Raw genomic sequence first — 13,513 nt, forward strand, 5'->3', positions numbered from 1 at the left:
ACCCATAGATCTGGGCATGAGGGGCCCCATGCTTAGAAAGCTGTGCATATCAAAACATATGGAAAGTTTAATTTAGAAAATATATGGTTGCTTCTGTTGCCAAGGAAGCCAATGCACAGTACAGACCCAGTGCGACCCATGACCCTAAACACCCACTAGCATGCTAACACAACTCAGGCCCCAGGGACGTTTCTCCTCATCTCTTGTCCTAGGTCCCCAAACCAAAGACAACTCCATCCAAATGCCAATCAGCCATGTGGCCTGTGCTGCTTTGCACAGTGGAGACAGACCCTGCTTTGGCGTATGGACAGATCTGGGCGATCTAAATGCTTAAGAAGCAAAGTAAGAGGTGAAGGAAATCAATTACTTTAAACAATTCTTTCTTCAAAGGTTGCATGAATGAATGCAGTTGAGTCTTGCATAACCACGTCAGCAGTGCCAGGAAGCCACTTCCTTGCTTCTCTTTGCACTTCAGTTCATGGTTCCAGAGATATTCCTGGATTCGTGGGGCATTAGGGGTGGTTCGTGGCAGCTGAGGAATATTTTGCATATTATTTTTAAATGCGTACAGACTTAGGTGTTGCTAATGGCAAGAGAAAGGTGATGCTAATTCTGTATATTGGCACCTAGACAGATTGGAATCCTAAAATTGTTAATAATTTTACTTCTATAAAAACACATGAAGATTTAATTTTTCAACAGGCAAATTAAAATTTCAGCTTTACTTAAATATTTTCATTTAAAATTTAATATTCATCAATTATACTGACATTTTGTGTGAATAAAGTGAAGGTTCCTGTGGCCAGGATTCTCACCTGGCCCTGGTTGGCTCACTCACTACCATGTGTCTAAATATTGAAACATTGTAAACCAAACTAACTGTTAAATAAGATATGTTCTAGCTTCCTAGTTTGACAAATGTACCTCCACAATGACAAAATTTTAAAAAAGTGTAAAGCCAGAGTTTTATTTGATTGAAAGTCAGCACAAAATTAAGTTCAGGTTATACATTTGATGAGAATATTTTTCTTGCTAATTTTCATTGTTTTGATCAGTAATTAAGCCTCGAATTTTTTTTAAATCAAGAATTTGTAATATTCTGCTTCAGATTGTGTATAAATCATGCTAAACAGAAATCTTCCATTGTGGAAGACTGATGTGTGGGCAGTACGTCATTGTTGACTCTCCGCCCAGTGCTCTGGGTGACACAGTGGCATGGCTGTAAGGCTGCAGGAAAGCAGAGCAGAGGCTGGAGTGGTGGCAACACCGAGAACAGAGACTGAGACAGCTGTGCGGGTAGAGAGGCCCAGAGGCAGAGACTGGTTTGCTGCATGCAGACTCGCTCTGAGTGGACAGGATTCTAGTGACTGCCCTGCCACCATGGAAATAAAGTTGTGTATAACCCTTTCACCCTGAGAACGTTCTACTGTCATTTCTTTGGTCAGATTGAATCCATAGTGAACTTGCCTGGGGCTGAAACCCATTGCAAGACATTTGCCTTTTAATTTCATGGGATAATTTTGAATATTTTCCAAGAAAAGTAATTAAAAAAAAAACTCCAATGTAATTTTTCAATTTTGATATTTACTCCAATTTACATATTTGATTAAAATATATTAAAATTTTGTGTACTTCAACCAAAATTACATTTTATTGTGTATTCTTTAGATCACAGAGAATGAACAAAGCTGATGTCATGATAGAAAATTAAGTGGAGCTGAGAAAAGAAAAAGAAATAAAAAATTGGCAATGAAGAAAAATGCTCACTTTTTAAAGACTGAAAATAATGGAAAATTTCTGTTGAGCATGATCCATACACAATCTGAAACTGAATATTACAAATTCTTGATTTAAAAAAAATTCAAGGCTTAATTACTGATCAAAACAATGAAAATTGGCAAGAAAAATATTCTCATCAAATGTACAACCTGAACTTAATGTTGTGCTGACTTTCAATCAAATAAAACTCTGGCTTTACACATTTTAAAATTTTGTCATTGTGGAAGTACATTTGTCAAAGTAGGAAGTTAGAACCTATCTTATTTAACAGTTTGTTTGGTATATGGTATTTCAATATTTAGACACATGGTGTGAAGAGCTCCCTTAGCACCTATACCAGGTCCTGTAAATGTTGGGGACAGGCCTGTATATGAGCCCAAGCAAAAAGCTGCATGTTTCAGTGGTAAGAGCTGGGAGTTTTAAGTTCAAATCACAGCTTTGCTGCTTATTAGTGGGAGGACTTAACTTTTGGGGGCCTCGGTTTCCACATATGTAAAATGGACATGGTAAAACCTAGCTCATATTATATGTTCCATAAAGTTATGTTCCTCTATTTTATTCAGTAACTCTACTTTTATGCTTATCTTCCCTTTACAGTCTTAGTTAGCCTAATCCAAGGGAACAGTGTTTTCAGCTGTGCACTTCATTTGCACAAATGACCTTGCAGTGCTCCTTGAGATCAAGCTGGGAGACAGTACACTAAAAAGGGGGTCCTGGGAACCTCATTAAACTTGGCCTTACACAGGACACCAAGGAGTCGGCTCTTGGGTTTATTCCTGAGAATTCTTCATGGGAGTATAAAATAAAATATGGGACAAGCCTACCTTCCTAGTTTTGGGCATTGGTAAGCCCAGCGCACAATTTTGCTGTTTTGGCAGTTTACATTCCCCTCCAACTAAAATCCAGCTAAAGCCTAGAGCATGCTGAGGAGGCCTAGACACTCTCAACTGTCACCTTGGTAGAGTGTAGCAGCATTTACACCAAAAGCAAAAACATCAAAGGTGCTAGGTGGACTAGATTCAAAAGGATGGGGCTTGGAGCAGAAACCCCAAAGGGCAGTACAGTCCTTCCTGTGTGGAGCTCCAATGTCTATTCCTGAGCACTGCTGCACGAGCACGTGGGGCCTCTGAAGAGACCTGGGGCAGGGCCTGCTTAAATGCTCCCTGTCTTTATGAAGGGCTTGACCTTTTCCCAAAGCCACAGCAGTGTGACTGGTTTGCAGAGAATAAATTGAGGGGAACAATGACTTCAGCCACCTTCACAGAAGAAGCCTATTGCAAGATTATAAAATAAGGCATGAGACATGGCCCCCAAGCTCTGGAACTTCACTTGTGAGAGTGAACAAGTGCACTAGGCATCATTTACTGGGTGCAAGGTGTAAGCCAGGTGTGGGGAAGTTGGGGTTCCTATGCCCAGGATCCTCACTGAACTTAAACCACCTGATGATGTAACTGGCCTATTGCTAGGCTACTGCTTCCACACCGTTAGGCAATAACCTATTTTTGCACTATATAGAGAGCTCGGCCCACTGCTCTGGGAGGAGGCAGAGACGTTAGTGCTTGACCTACCTCTGGGAGAACAAGCCAGGTAATAAACCCTTTCACCCTAAGAATATTCTACTGTCATCTCTTTGGTCACACTGAATCCATAGTGAACTTGCCCAGAGCTAAAACCCATTGGCAAGACAATTGGCATAGTTGGCAGGGTTTATTGTTGACCAAGGAAAAAGACAGGCTGCCCTTATGGGAGGGGTGCTTCAGTGGGCTTCCCCTATGAATGGGGAGATAGTAGATTGTCCCCCAGTGGGTATGTGGTCAGAGGTGGCTTGCCTCCTAGAGGGCTGGGCCCCACCCCAGGACTGGAGGCAAGTGGAGGTGACACCTGAGGCAGTAAGGGAAGCCCTTGGTATAGTAAGTAGGTCTTTTGAGAGACAGAGTGCCAATGAGGCAGCGGGGACTGTGGGTTGGCTGCTTCTCACAGTATTAAAAAAGTCTACAGGCGGAGCCAGGATGGCGGCGTGAGTAGAGCAGTGGAAATCTCCTCCCAAAAACACATAGAGCTATGAAAATATAACAAAGAAAAATCTTCCTAAAATAGAGACCACAGGACACAGGACAACATCCAGACCACATCCACACCTGCAAGGAACCAGCGCCTTGCGAAGGGGGTAAGATACAAGCCCCGGCCCGGCGGGACCCGAGCGCCCCTCCCCCCGGCTCCCGGCGGGTGGAGAGAAACTGGAGCGGTTTTTTTTTTTTTTTTTTTCATGGCGAGCGCTTTTTGGAAGCCTTAGAGGGACGGGCCCCCGTTGCTGGGGAGGCAGGGTGGCGGGACGGGTGAGCAGGTGCCTGGGAACGGCGCCGGAGGACAAAGAATATCCCGCGTTTCTCCCTGCGGGACTGGCGGGCGGGTGCCTGAGAACAGTGCCTGAGGACGGAGGAGGTCGCACGTTTTTCCTTTTTTTTTTCTCTCTTTTTGGCGAGCGCTTTTTGGAAGCCTTGAAGGGACGGGGACCCCAGTGCTAGGGAGGCAGGGTGGCGGGACTGGTGAGCGGGTGCCTGGGACCGGCGCCTGAGGACAAAGAATATCCCACGTTATTCCCTGCGGGACCGGTGGGCGGGTGCCTGAGACCGGCACTTGAGGACAGAGGAAATCGCGCGTTTTTCCCCCTTTTTTTTTTCCTTTTCTGCGAGTGCTTTTTGGAAGCCTAAAAGGGACAGGGACCCCGGTGCTAGGGAGGCAGGGCGGCGGGACTGGTGAGCAGGTGCCTGGGACCGGCACCTGAGGACAAAGAATATCCCGCGTTTTTCCCTGTGGGACCGGTGGGTGGGTGCCTGAGACCGGCACCTGAGGACGGAAGAAATCGCGCGTTTTTCCCCTTTTTTTTCTCTCTTTTTGGCGAGTGCTTTTTGGAAGCCTTGAAGGGACAGGGACCCCGGTGCTAGGGAGGCAGGGCGGCGGGACTGGTGAGCGGGTGCCTGGGACCAGTGCCTGAGGACAAAGAATATCGAGCGTTGCTTCCCTGCGGGACCGGTGGGTGGGTGCTTTTTGGAAACCTTGAAAGGACAGGGACCCTGGTGCTAGGGAGACAGGGCAGCAGGACCAGTGAGCGGGTGCCTGGGACTGGCAACTGAGGAAAAAAAAAAAAAAAAAAAATCGCTTGTTTTTTCCTTTTCTTTTTTCTTTCTTTCTGTTCCCTCTCTCATTGTTGCTGTTGTTGTTTTGGTTTGGAGAGTGCTTTTTGGAAGTCTTAAAGGGGCAGGACAGGTCACTTAGACCAGAGGCAGGGAATCTGGGGATCTCTGGGCACTCTAACCCCCTGGGCAGCAGGGAGCACAGAGGCCCCTAACGGAGATAAATAGCCTCCTGGCCGCTCCCCATCCAACGGGGCTCCACCATTTTGGAGGAACAGCCCCAGCCAGGCCAAGCCCACAGCAACAGCGGAGATAAACCCCAAAGCAACTGGGCAGGAAGCAGAAGCCCTGTCTGCGCACAGCTGCCCAGCACAAGCCACTAGAGGTCGCTATTCTCCCAGGAAAAGGCCACAAACCAACAAGAAGGGAAGCTCTTCCAGCGGTCACTTGTACCAGCTCTGCAAACTATCTCTATCACCATGAAAAGGCAAAACTACAGGCAGACAAAGATCACAGAGACAACACCTGAGAAGGAGACAGACCTAACTAGTCCTCCTGAAAAAGAATTCAAAATAAAAATCATGAACATGCTGACAGAGATGCAGAAAAAAATGCAAGAGCAATGGGATGAGATGCAGAGAAAAATGCAAGAGCAGTGGGATGAGATGCAGAGAAAAATGCAAGAGCAGTGGGATGAAGTCCGGAAGGAGATCACAGATGTCAGGAAAGAGATCACAGAAGTGAAACAATCCCTGGAAGGATTTATAAGCAGAATGGATAAGATGCAAGAGGCCATTGAAGGAATAGAAGCCAGAGAACAGGAACGTATAGAAGCTGACATAGAGAGAGATAAAAGGATCTCCAGGAATGAAACAACACTAAGAGAAATATGTGACCAATACAAAAGGAAAAACATTCGTATTATAGGGATACCAGAAGAGGAAGAAAGAGGAAAAGGGATAGAAAGTGTCTTTGAAGAAATAATTGCTGAAAACTTCCCCAAACTGGGGGAGGAAATAATTGAACAGACCATGGAATTATACAGAACCCCCAACAGAAAGGATCCAAGGAGGACAACACCAAGACACATAATAATTAAAATGGCAAGGATCAAGGACAAGGAAAGAGTTTTAAAGGCAGCTAGAGAGAAAAAGGTCACCTATAAAGGAAAACCAATCAGGCTAACATCAGACTTCTCAACAGAAACCCTACAGGCCAGAAGAGAATGGCATGATATACTTAATGCAATGAAACAGAAGGGTCTTGAACCAAGGATACTGTATCCAGCACGACTATCATTTAAATATGATGGTGGGATCAAACAATTCCCAGACAAGCAAAAGCTGAGGGAATTTGCTTCCCACAAACCACCTCTACAGGGCATCCTACAGGGACTGCTCTAGATGGGAGCACCCCTAAAAAGAGCACAGAACAAAACACACAACATATGAAGAATGGAGGAGGAGGAATAAGAAGGGAGAGAAGAAAAGAATCTCCAGACAGTGTATATAACAGCTCAATAAGCGAGCTAAGTTAGGCAGTAAGATACTAAAGAAGCTAACCTTGAACCTTTGGTAACCACGAATCTAAAGCCTGCAATGGCAATAAGTACATATCTTTCAATAGTCACCCTAAATGTAAATGGACTTAATGCACCAATCAAAAGACATAGAGTAATAGAATGGATAAAAAAGCAAGACCCATCTATATGCTGCTTACAAGAAACCCACCTTAAACCCAAAGATAAGCATAGACTAAAAGTCAAGGGATGGAAAAACATATTTCAGGCAAACAACAGTGAGAAGAAAGCAGGGGTTGCAGTACTAATATCAGACAAAATAGACTTCAAAACAAAGAAAGTAACAAGAGATAAAGAAGGCCACTACATAATGATAAAGGGCTCAGTCCAACAAGAGGATATAACCATTCTAAATATATATGCACCCAATACAGGAGCACCAGCATATGTAAAGCAAATACTAACAGAACTAAAGAGGGAAATAGACTGCAATGCATTCATTGTAGGAGACTTCAACACACCACTCACCCCAAAGGATAGATCCACCGGGCAGAAAATAAGTAAAGACACACAGGCACTGAACAACACACTAGAACAGATGGACCTAATAGACATCTATAGAACTCTACATCCAAAAGCAACAGGATATACATTCTTCTCAAGTGCACATGGAACATTCTCCAGAATAGACCACATACTAGCTCACAAAAAGAGCCTCAGTAAATTCCACAATATTGAAATTCTACCAACCAATTTTTCAGACCACAAAGGTATGAAAGTAGAAATAAATTCTACAAAGAAAACAAAAAGGCTCACAAACACATGGAGGCTTAACAACATGCTACTAAATAATCAATGGATCAATGAACAAATCAAAATAGAGATCAAGGAATATATAGAAACAAATGACAACAACAACACTAAGCCCCAACTTCTGTGGGATGCAGCGAAAGCAGTCTTAAGAGGAAAGTATATAGCAATCCAGGCACACTTGAAGAAGGAAGAACAATCCCAAATGAATAGTCTAACATCACAATTATTAAAACTGGAAAAAGAAGAACAAATGAGGCCTAAAGTCAGCAGAAGGAGGGACATAATAAAGATCAGAGAAGAAATAAACAAAATTGAGAAGAATAAAACAATAGCAAAAATCAACGAAACCAAGAGCTGGTTCTTTGAGAAAATAAACAAAATAGATAAGCCTCTAGCCCAACTTATTAAGAGAAAAAGAGAGTCAACACAAATCAACATAATCAGAAATGAGAATGGAAAAATCACGACAGACTCCACAGAAATACAAAGAATTATTAAAGACTACTATGAAAACCTATATGCCAACAAGCTGGAAAACCTAGAAGAAATGGACAACTTCCTAGAAAAATACAACCTCCCAAGACTGACCAAGGAAGAAACACAAAAGTTAAACAAACCAATTACAAGCAAAGAAATTGAAACGGTAATCAAAAAACTACCCAAGAACAAAACCCCGGGGCCGGACAGATTTACCTCGGAATTTTATCAGACACACAGAGAAGACATAATACCCATTCTCCTTAAAGTGTTCCAAAAAATAGAAGAAGAGGGAATACTCCCAAACTCATTCTATGAGGCCAACATCACCCTAATACCAAAACCAGGCAAAGACCCCACCAAAAAAGAAAATTACAGACCAATATCCCTGATGAATGTAGATGCAAAAATACTCAATAAAATATTAGCAAACAGAATTCAACAGTATATCAAAAGGATCATACACCATGACCAAGTGGGGTTCATCCCAGGGATGCAAGGATGGTACAACATTCGAAAATCCATCAACATCATCCACCACATCAACAAAAAGAAAGACAAAAACCACATGATCATCTCCATAGATGCTGAAAAAGCATTTGACAAAATTCAACATCCATTCATGATAAAAACTCTCAGCAAAATGGGAATAGAGGGCAAGTACCTCAACATAATAAAGGCCATATATGATAAACCCACAGCCAGCATTATACTGAACAGCGAGAAGCTGAAAGCATTTCCACTGAGATCGGGAACCAGACAGGGATGCCCACTCTCCCCACTGTTATTTAACATAGTACTGGAGGTCCTAGCCACGGCAATCAGACAAAACAAAGAAATACAAGGAATCCAGATTGGTAAAGAAGAAGTTAAACTGTCACTATTTGCAGATGATATGATACTGTACATAAAAAACCCTAAAGACTCCACTCCAAAACTACTAGAACTGATATCGGAATACAGCAAAGTTGCAGGATACAAAATCAACACACAGAAATCTGTAGCTTTCCTATACACTAACAACGAATCAATAGAAAGAGAAATCAGGAAAACAATTCCATTCACCATTGCATCAAAAAGAATAAAATACCTAGGAATAAACCTAACCAAGGAAGTGAAAGACTTATACTCTGAAAACTACAAGTCACTCTTAAGAGAAATTAAAGGGGACACTAATAAATGGAAACTCATCCCATGCTCATGGCTAGGAAGAATTAATATCGTCAAAATGGCCATCCTGCCGAAAGTAATATACAGATTTGATGCAATCCCTCTCAAATTACCAGCAACATTCTTCAATGAATTGGAACAAATAATTCAAAAATTCATATGGAAACACCAAAGACCCCGAATAGCCAAAGCAATCCTGAAAAAGAAGAATAAAGTAGGGGGGATCTCACTCCCCAACTTCAAGCTCTACTACAAAGCCATAGTAATCAAGACAATTTGGTACTGGCACAAGAGCAGAGCCACAGACCAGTGGAACAGATTAGAGACCCCAGAAATTAACCCAAACATATATGGTCAATTAATATTTGATAAAGGAGCCATGGACATACAATGGCAAAATGACAGTCTCTTCAACAGATGGTGCTGGAAAAACTGGACAGCTACATGTAGGAGAATGAAACTGGACCATTGTCTAACCCCATATACAAAGGTAAACTCAAAATGGATCAAAGACCTGAATGTAAGGCATGAAACCATTAAACTCTTGGAAAAAAACATAGGCAAAAACCTCTTAGACATAAACATGAGTGATCTCTTCTTGAACATATCTCCCCGGGCAAGGAAAACAACAGCAAAAATGAGCAAGTGGGACTACATTAAGCTGAAAAGCTTCTGTACAGCGAAAGACACCATCAATAGAACAAAAAGGAACCCTACAGTATGGGAGAATATATTTGAAAATGACAGATCCGATAAAGGCTTGACGTCCAGAATATATAAAGAGCTCACACGCCTCAACAAACAAAAAACAAATAACCCAATTAAAAAATGGGCAGAGGAACTGAACAGACAGTTCTCCAAAAAAGAAATACAGATGGCCAAGAGACACATGAAAAGATGCTCCACATCGCTAATTATCAGAGAAATGCAAATTAAAACTACAATGAGGTATCACCTCACACCAGTAAGGATAGCTGCCATCCAAAAGACAAACAACAACAAATGTTGGCGAGGCTGTGGAGAAAGGGGAACCCTCCTACACTGCTGGTGGGAATGTAAATTAGTTCAACCATTGTGGAAAGCAGTTTGGAGGTTCATCAAAATGCTCAAAACAGACCTACCTTTTGACCCAGGAATCCCACTCCTAGGAATTTACCCTAAGAACGCAGCAATCAAGTTTGAGAAAGACAGATGCACCCCTATGTTTATCGCAGCACTATTTACAATAGCCAAGAATTGGAAGCAACCTAAATGTCCATCGGTAGATGAATGGATAAAGAAGATGTGGTACATATACACAATGGAATACTACTCAGCCATAAGAAGTGGAAAAATCCAACCATTTGCAGCAACATGGATGGAGCTGGAGAGTATTATGCTCAGTGAAATAAGCCAAGCGGAGAAAGAGAAATACCAAATGATGTCACTCATCTGAGGAGTATAGGAACAAAGGAAAAACTGAAGGAACAAAACAGCAGTGCAATTACAGAACCCAAAAATGGACTAACAGGTACCAAAGGGAAAGGAACTGGGAGGATGGGTGGGCAGGGAGGGATAAGGGGGGGGAAGAAGAAGGGGGGTATTAAGATTAGCATGCATGGGGGGGAGGGAACAAGGGGAGGGTGGGCTGCACAACACAGAGAGGACAAGTAGTGACTCTACAACATTTTGCTAAGCTGATGGACAGTAACCGTAATGTGGTTGTTAGGGGGGACCTGATATAGGGGAGAGCATAGTTAACATAGTATTCTTCATGAAAGTGTAGATTAAAAATTTAAAAAAAAAAAAAAAAAAAAAGAAAGAAAGAAAGAAAGAAAAGGGGGATTACTCCTTAACAGGATAAAACTATTGGTAAATCAAAGATCAACGCATGCTTTAAATATCCTTAATGTTGATCACTTAAAGGGTGTCAGATGATCAGCTATGGAGGTACTCTTTTCTGATAATATTCCTTTCTCTTAATTTAAAAAAAAAAAAAAAAAAAAGCAGTTACTGTGTGCTGACCTCCAATGAGTTCTGCACAGTGGTATAGAGGGCATGTCAAAGTGTGGGCAAAGGGTCTCTTTGTTTCTATGCAGAAGATCAAGGCCTAGCCTGGATACCCAGAAAATGAACTAAGATACGATATGAGGAGGAGCTTCCGGCATCAGCACTCTCTGGAGGACGTGTGCCGGGGGATGATCATCAAAAAGCCTCCACAGGGATCCGGACGATGCTGCGGTTGTGGCTGCATCCAGCCCACCGTCTCCTGGACTTGCCATAGGAATGAGGAGGGAGATGTCTAGGCTGGCATGTGCATACAGTGAGACAATAAATTTGACCGGATCTGTACTGTTGGAACTCAACCAGGAGTTGGGAGGGGTGCAAGTTGTAGCACCCCAAAATCTCATGACTATAGACTATCTATGGTTAAAAGAACATATGGTATGTGAACAGATCCCAGAAATGGGCTGCTTTAATTTGTCTGATGGTTCAAGTACAGTTGGACAATATCCATCATATCATAGATAAATTTTCACAAATGCCTAGGGTGCCTAACTGGTTTTCTTGGCTTCACTGGAGATGGATGGTAATTATAGATTTGCTTTGTTTATGTCACCGTATTCCTATTATGTTAATATGTGTGTGCAAATTAGTTAGTAGTTTAAAACCTATACATACTTAAGGTACTCTACAAGAAGATATGTCAAAGAAATAATCAATCCTCCCAAGTTTCCTTCATATGCTACATCTATAGTTTTTCTTCTTCCTTCCTAATTACAACCCTTAAATAGAATTCGTGCCTCAGATCAAATTTACCGAGTATCATAATTCCTCCAGGTGGTAAAGATACCTCGAGACAAGTGCTGGGCATAGAAGCCACAGGGCATAAATCTGCAAAGTAAAAAGCTAACCTTTGCAAACAATATGGCTTCTCTCTCACTTACCAACTTTACATTTCCCTGTATGGCCCCGGAAGATGACTGGTTAGCCAGAGACGGGTAAGATTCCTCAAGGGAGGAACAACCTAAGACAGGCACAGTCGCAGGGGGGCCATCAGGTGAGAATTTGGGGATCAACAGAGGTGAGGCTCAGAACCTCACCCCCCCTGCTTTGAGAGAAATCTTCTGCATCCGTGGATGTCTTGCTGCCCTTGTCTAGCCTGGATTAATACTTAGTCCATAGGCACACACCTGATCATCTGATCATCTACATTTGCCTTCTTACAGCACTAAACTATGTTTTCTACCTTTATCTTGCATCTACCTACCACTTCAGCATTTTATTAAAAATAAAAATAATAATAATAATAGGAGAAATGTGGGATCAACATATAAATCAAGTACAAAAATCAAACGAATATTCATATTTGACCTGATTGTTTATAGGTCATATTGCATGATCAAAACCGAAAGTTTCTGTGATGACTGCCCTTGTACTGTTCACCATGTAAGAATTTATTCACTATGTAAGAATTCGTTCACCATGTAAGAACTTGTTCGTTATGCTTCAGAAGATTGGAGACTGACGAGAATTAGGCTTGAGATGGATTAATGATTGTACATTGAGCATTGACCCCCCTATACTGAATTTTATTGTTGTTAACAACCATTTGATCAATAAATATGAGAGATGCCCTCTCAAAAAAAAAAAAAAAGTCTACAGATGAGAAGGACATGCTCCTGAAAAAGACCCAAGAAATGGCAGCATGAGAACTTGAGCTGTGAACTGCTGTGGATTCATTGAAGAAGGAATTGGTATTGATACAAGAGGAGGCAGCACAAGAACACTGGCAGCGAGGTGCCATTGAAGAGGTAAAAGATTCCTTACAAAATAAGACAGCAGCACTGCCAGGTGCTCTGAAGGAGGAAAAGGCCATCAAGGAAAAAGACGAACTCCTGAGGGAAGCACAGGCGGAGGTGGCACGAGAATGCCAGCTGTGAAGCACTGAGGTGAAGCTGAGAGAGCTGCTGAAGACTGAGGCAGCATTGCTGTGAGGCACTGTAGAAACGGTACAGGTTGTAGCAGAGAAGGCACTCAGGGGAGTGGAAAGAAAGGTGCCATCAGCCCCAGAAATGGAGGAGCTGGGGAAGGATGAAGGGGTGGTACTGGGACCACTCACCCCTCCTCTATTGAAAGCACACCCAGTGGTTGTAAAGAAAATAGAGACACAGCAGCAGAGGGTTTCCCAAGGAGAGGCTCAGCCCCCTCCTCAGGTCGTGGAGGACTCTATGCTCCATCCCTATACTCAGGCTGAGCTGGTGGATTTGGGCTCCCAGTTTAGGCAAAAGCCCTTGGAGTCAGTATCAGCTTGGCTCCTATGTCTGTGGGACTTAGGGGTGGATGGAATTGTTCTGTCTGGATCAGAGATGGGAAAGCTGGCTTCCCTGATGGTTCAGCCTGCCTTGAGGCAGTGATTACAAAATACACATCAGGCCCCAGGAAATCACTCCCTCTTTGATTGGCTTATGGCTGCACTTCGTGCTGTGTGACCCAATCCAGGTGATCTACCATCCTCCCCTGCTAGATGGCAGACATATGCTGAGCTCCAACAGGTGTTATGGGAGCTAGGCATAAGAAATTCCATCTGTAATCCAGAGAATCATGGCCCAGATGAAAAGCCTTTCACTGCAGGGATGAG

General features: G+C 42.7%; 1 protein-coding gene across 2 annotated transcripts in view; it reads right to left on the reverse strand.

Moving 5' to 3' along the window:
- The window catches only part of PRKCE (protein kinase C epsilon), a 511,493-nt gene that overhangs the window by 365,091 nt on the left and 132,889 nt on the right, over nucleotides 1–13,513 (reverse strand). The gene's annotated exons all lie outside the window — the stretch shown is intronic.

This window comes from Manis javanica, chromosome 1 (genome assembly GCF_040802235.1).
Source record: "Manis javanica isolate MJ-LG chromosome 1, MJ_LKY, whole genome shotgun sequence".
In the NCBI taxonomy this organism is placed as follows: Eukaryota; Metazoa; Chordata; class Mammalia; order Pholidota; family Manidae; genus Manis; species Manis javanica.